This window comes from Suricata suricatta, chromosome 4, assembly GCF_006229205.1.
Source record: "Suricata suricatta isolate VVHF042 chromosome 4, meerkat_22Aug2017_6uvM2_HiC, whole genome shotgun sequence".
Lineage (NCBI taxonomy): Eukaryota > Metazoa > Chordata > Mammalia > Carnivora > Herpestidae > Suricata > Suricata suricatta.
Window position 1 is genome coordinate 89,092,366 of NC_043703.1, and position 5,736 is coordinate 89,098,101.

Below are 5,736 nucleotides of genomic sequence, written 5' to 3' on the forward strand. Positions count from 1 at the left end.
GGCTTCTTTTCTTTCCTTTCTTTCTTTTTTTTCCTTTTTTTTTTTTTTTTTTTTTTTCTGTGCCACTGGCATTTCCAGATTTCCAGCTTCTTCTGCTCTATGTCCGGCAAGAATTAAAGAGAGAAAGAATCCAAAGGACTCACTACCAGGTCATTCCTTGAATCCTAAATCCCAAACTAGTTTGTCTTCTCTTCTCCATCTTTCAGTCTTCTTATGTTTGTTTGGTATATAATATCAATGATTTTTAGTTATACTTAGTAAGAAGAATAAGTAAAGTGCATTTCTCTACCTTCTCAGAAGTCCCCTGTTGCATTTAAAGATTTACTTTGGACATTTGTCTTTAGATGGAGAAAAGAAATGGAGACCTAGGCTTTCCCACATTAAGACCATGATGACTCAGCAATGGTTTTTTCAAAGGTCATCCAATTAGAGTACAGCAATCTCTGCCTGTCTGACATTCAGTTCCCAGAAGTAGACCTGAGATGGAAATTTGGATAAAAATGGTTTATTAGGAAGTGAATAAGGAATAGGCAAGTGAGGAAGTGAGACTAGGAATTAAGGGAAGCCAAACAAAGTTGCATTATCAAAGAAAATAATTTTGGCTTCAGCCCTCAGGGGACAATGGAAACAGTCCAACTGTCCCTTCTGAGTAGCCCTGATCAGACGTAAAGGCAGAACCAGCTTGTGCAGTCATACGAGACCCCTCACTCAGAAGTGTCTGAGCTTGATTTAATGCTCTGCTCTCACCATCTTGAAATTTGTAATAATTTTTTTAACAAGGGCACTATATTTTCATTTTGCAGTGGGCCCTACAAATTGTGTAAACAGGGAATACTTCCTCCCTGAAAAGGAGTTGGAAGGACATAAATTCCTAGGCATTCTAGGTTTATTCTAGGACATAAATTCCTGAGGCACTGGGTTACACAGTATCCCACCAAAATTTGTATCTACTAGAACTTTGGATCTTCCTTATTTGGAAATAAATTCATTGCAGATAGCTACAATGAGTTAAGATGAGAATACTGGGTTTGATGGGCCTCGTTCAAGCCCTGAGTTCAAGCCCTGCATTGGGCTCTCTGCTGACAGCTCAGAGCCTGAAGCCTGCTTCAGATTCTCTATCTCCCTCTCCCTTTGTCCCTCTCTTGTTTGTGCTCTCTATTTGTCTCTCTTTCCCTCAAGAAATAAATAAACATTAAAAATATAATAAAATAAAACTGATAAACCTCTAGCCAAACTTATCAAGAAAAAGAGAGAAAAGACTCAAATGAAATCACAAGTAAGAGAGGAGAAATAACAACCAAAACCACAGAGACACAAACGATTATAAGAAAATATGAAAACCTGTAAGCCAACAAATGAGACAACCTAGAAGAAGTGGACAAATTCCTAGAAACATATAATTTACCAAAACTGAAATAGAAAGAAATAAAAAAACATGAACAGACTGATAACTAGCAAAAAAATTGAATCAGTAACCAAAAACCTACCAACAAACAAGAGTCTAGGACTAGATGGCTTTCCCAGTAAATTCTACCAAACATTTAAAAAAGAGTTAATAGGCCCTCTCAGCATGGATCCACCACGCTTGTAAAGTCTGTGAGCCCGAGTTTAGGCCCCGGTGAGCCTAAACCCGTAATAAAGCCCTTTGCTTTTGCATGCGTGCTTCGGCATCCCCTGGCGGTCTCTGGTTTTTGGGGGGCGATATTAAAATCTGGGCATAACATATGGGGGCTCATCCGGGATATCCCCCCCACAGAGCTCCTGGGACCCAGACACATTGGGCCTAAACACCGGCTGGTGAGTGCACTCATTTTCTTGTTCTTCTATGTTGGAATCTTTTTGTTTGTCTGGTTTGTTGGGTGCTGATCTCTAGGGGTCTCAAAGGAGCGAGGCAGACGCGCCACAAAAGCTTGGGGCCTGTGGGATCCAAGAGACGTCTTGGACCCACAGGAAAGAGAGACCATGGGTCAGGTCCCACGCGGGTCAGATCCTGCGGCACAGAGAGTGGAATTCGGATCAGGTCCCCTGCGAGTCAGGTCCCGTGGCACAAAGAGTGAAATTCAGGTCCTAAGGAACTCTGCTGGTGGCAGCAGCGGGATCTCGTTTGGGTTAGGAATGCTTTAACACTTAAACGTTTAAACGCTTGTGTCTGTTTCTCTGTGTATCTGTTCATCTAAGTGTAATTTTTGTTGTGACTCTAACGAAGACGTTTAAGAGAAGGGGGTTAAAGTCCCCCATCTGTTTTTTATGGAAATTTGGGGTCTCTACCCCACATATTTTTCTTTGGAAAGCGCGCAACAACCATCATCTCACTTTTGTTTTCTCCTCCGTTGGCCAGGAGAACTAATTCCTGTGGTCTGTGTCTTAACTCTGTTTTTTGGGTTGTTCTATTTTGTTTGGACGGACAAGGACATGGAACAATCTACTTCGAACCCCCTAGACCTAGTTCTAATTCACTTCAGGGAAGTTGGGATTTGAGCTCACAATCTATTGGTGGATATCAGGAAAGGAAAGATCTCTTTTTTGCAGGAACAAATGGCCAACCTTCAGCGTTGGATGGCCAGAAGATGGGACCTTCGACCTCCCCACCCTGGTTAAAACCTTTTCTTTCTCCTAGAATCTTAGCAGCCAAGAAAATTACTGCCTCCCGAGAAACCAAAAGTATTGGAGCTCTTCAGTAACATTTATGGCTTCCCCTCCCACTCTTTGTTTCTGCACCTACTTGGGTGTGATATGCCTCATTGTCTCCTCCCTGCCTCAGGGGCTAGGAGCAAAAGGCATTCCCAGGGACATCTAGGTTTTGGGAGCTGGGGAGACACTCTTGTCTTTTCTCCCACCCTGAAAATGGCGCCAGTAATCTGTGAGAGTCACCTGTTAGAACCTCCGGAGGTAAACTAGTTTGTCATCTAAATTTTAAATGCACATGTGCTTTTGTCTGGGGTATTAAGTGGAAGCCTGGACACGACTTCCCACCCCAAGGCCACACCGAGACGTCGGTTGGCCCTTTAGTAAATCTGTAAACAGCTGTTTTGTGGCCACTTCTGTACTTGTTTGTCCAGTTGTTATTGTCATTGTTTTTGGTCTGGTCTGCGGAAAGTCTATGGGAGGAATCAGATTTTTGCACCAAATTTCGAGGTCAAAATCAACTATGGGGAACAAAGTGTCTTACCTGGGCTCAAGCGAAACTTATTCAGTGTTTAAGTTTAAGTTTGTTGGTTTGAGATAAAAACAGAAACTTATGTTCTATCTGAATCTGCCAAAAGTCAAATAGGTTCCTATGATCTCTGCTCCAATTTTTAACAAGTGTATGTTAAAAGGATGGTTAATTTGGTCTGTTCTATAGTTTTCATGAGTAATTGTTAAGATATTTTAAAGGTTCTTGGTAACTTAAAACGTTAAGGTTTTACTTGATGATGAATTGGAACTGAATTCATTGGCCATCTAACAAGATAAAAAACGAAAGCGCAAGCCACAACTAGTGATTGGTGTATTGGTATAGGATGAGGTCCGCAGATGCTTGGGCTTTTGACTTGTGGCAAAATAACTGGGGATACTTGAAACTGTTAAAAACCTGCTTTGTACTTAATTGGTTCATAAATTTACCATCTAAGAAAAATTCTGGTACAAACATCTTTCAGTTCGTTACTAAGTCCTCAATTGGAGACTAAAGGTTCAGACCGAAGGGAAAATAAGAAAAGCAACCCTATATGCAGGAAATTGGGGATATGTAAAAAAGATATAAGAAACGAAAATGCATTTTTGTCGAGGGTAAAAGAAAGTAATTTTGTCCTAAATGAGATCGGTTGTTTGGAAAGAAATGGCTTTGGGACAAAGTGTAAGGGAAAGGAAAGTTGTAGGTTCATGAAAGGAAATTATTGAAAAGGAATTTTATGTGTGAGGTTGAGATAAATGAAATTTTAAAGATATATTGGTATAAGGTTGAAATTCTGCTTTTCTCTCAGTTCAAAAGACAAGTTTTTCTGGACCTTTGGGCTGTTCTTGATAAGATTATGTAAATGAAACCAAAGTTTTAGGTCTTATCTTTATCAGGTCTTTGACTGCTTAGTTAAAACTTCTCTGAGGTTGAAAAAGTTAGGTTTTGCTGAAGGATCCCAAAGGCAAATGAGATCTTTTATTGCCACTTTGGTTAAATAAATAGAGTTTTCAGATTTGTAACAATTTGTAATTCTATTTAGGATGTGCTTTATAATTTCCTGAGATTTTAAACAAATTTCCCAGTATTAAAATGGTAAAGAAGTCTTTTGACCAATTAGGCCCTTTCATTTTGGATGCCAAGTTACTTAAAAAGCATTCTAGTACAATGATATACCTTGGGTTGGATAGCCTGGGTAAATGCTACAACTGCTCAAATATATGTGCAGTCCCTAAAGTTTTAATGTTTTGGTATAAGATCATTACTTAACACCTTTAGTAATCAAAATGTTAAAGTGTCACTGAATTTCTTTGTCAAAGTGCGTCATAATGAATTCTCCTCAGATCTTTAGATTTTGTCACAGAACGTGTTTCTTGTCACAGAACGTGTTTCTATGCTGAAGTTATAAAAGGACTTTTGGGGACAAATGCAGTATTTGACATCTTTTAGATTAATACTAAAATGGGTAGAAATCTCCAGAGCTAAAAGCTGCATTCAAGCTGAACAAGAATTAGGAACATGGGAAATTATAGTTTCATGACTCTTGTTGGAAACGTTGTTGTTCCTGTAATGTTTGCTTTATCTAGATTAAGAAACTTTCTCTTAAGATATCTGTGATATTCAGAAATGTCAAAGTATTTGTTTGTCTAGAGCATTCAACTTTTCTCTCTACTTAAAACCATCTGAAATTCAAAAACTCGGTGAATATTTCTTTCATGGCTTTTACAATTGTTTGCATAAGTTCAATAAGAATCTGTTCATTTTATATTGAACACCAATTGGAAATACTGGTTGTTTGACCAAAGCTTTGACTGGATTGTCCTATTTGAGAGTCATGCATAGGCTCAGATATGACCTGACAGCTTTAAGGAACTAAGGTTGACTTTATAGAACATGGAGCCATAAAGCTTCGTGGAAATGTTGGCTGGATACCTTGCTCACAGAGTTCCCAGCAGCCTCCCCAGGTGAGTAAAGAAGGTCACTTCCTGGCGGGGGCAGGAACTTCAGCATATGTTGGCAACCTCGGGAAGAGGAGTCTGCCCAATTTAACAGGTATTGCAGGCCTGTCTGACAGAATGTGCTTGGCTAGGCTTCTGGCCCAGAGCGGCTACTAAAAGTTCAACCTGGAAATTCCTTATAAAAGGACCCAGCAAAGCAAGCCTTATAAAGTCCTCATGAACAATCTTTATTCTTGCTGAGCTTATGTAAATAATTAGGCCAGAGTTGTTAAGACTGGACTCGTTCCAGCAATGTATCAGTCTCAATTTGGCTATTTCTGATAATGAAGGTTTCTTTAAAGAGAAAAACTATGTTTCAGCAATGCACTACTGTAAATGTTATTCTAGTTCTAAGTGTCTTTGAATATTTGTTGTTGGATCTCAGTCTGTGAGGATGATATTTAAAAATGGGGGTCAGCCCCTATTAAAGTTTCAGGCATCACTCTGGAGTTAAGTAGGCCGACTCAGAAGAACCCTCAACCTGGTGAGGTGACCCAGATCCAGTCAATCGACTTAAACTGACCCTCAAAGACTCTGACTCCGCAGATCTCCAGCCCTGCTCCAGCCACACCCCGGAAGCTGGCT

The 5,736-nt window shown here is 39.8% G+C and overlaps 1 long non-coding RNA gene across 1 annotated transcript in view; it reads right to left on the reverse strand.

Moving 5' to 3' along the window:
- Positions 1 to 305: 305 nt before the first annotated feature.
- Positions 306 to 5,736, reverse strand: part of LOC115288971 — a 23,365-nt gene continuing 17,934 nt past the window's right edge. The window contains exon 3 of the long non-coding RNA XR_003907305.1: positions 306 to 477. This is a non-coding gene — a long non-coding RNA (uncharacterized LOC115288971). The remainder of the gene's footprint in view (positions 478 to 5,736) is intronic.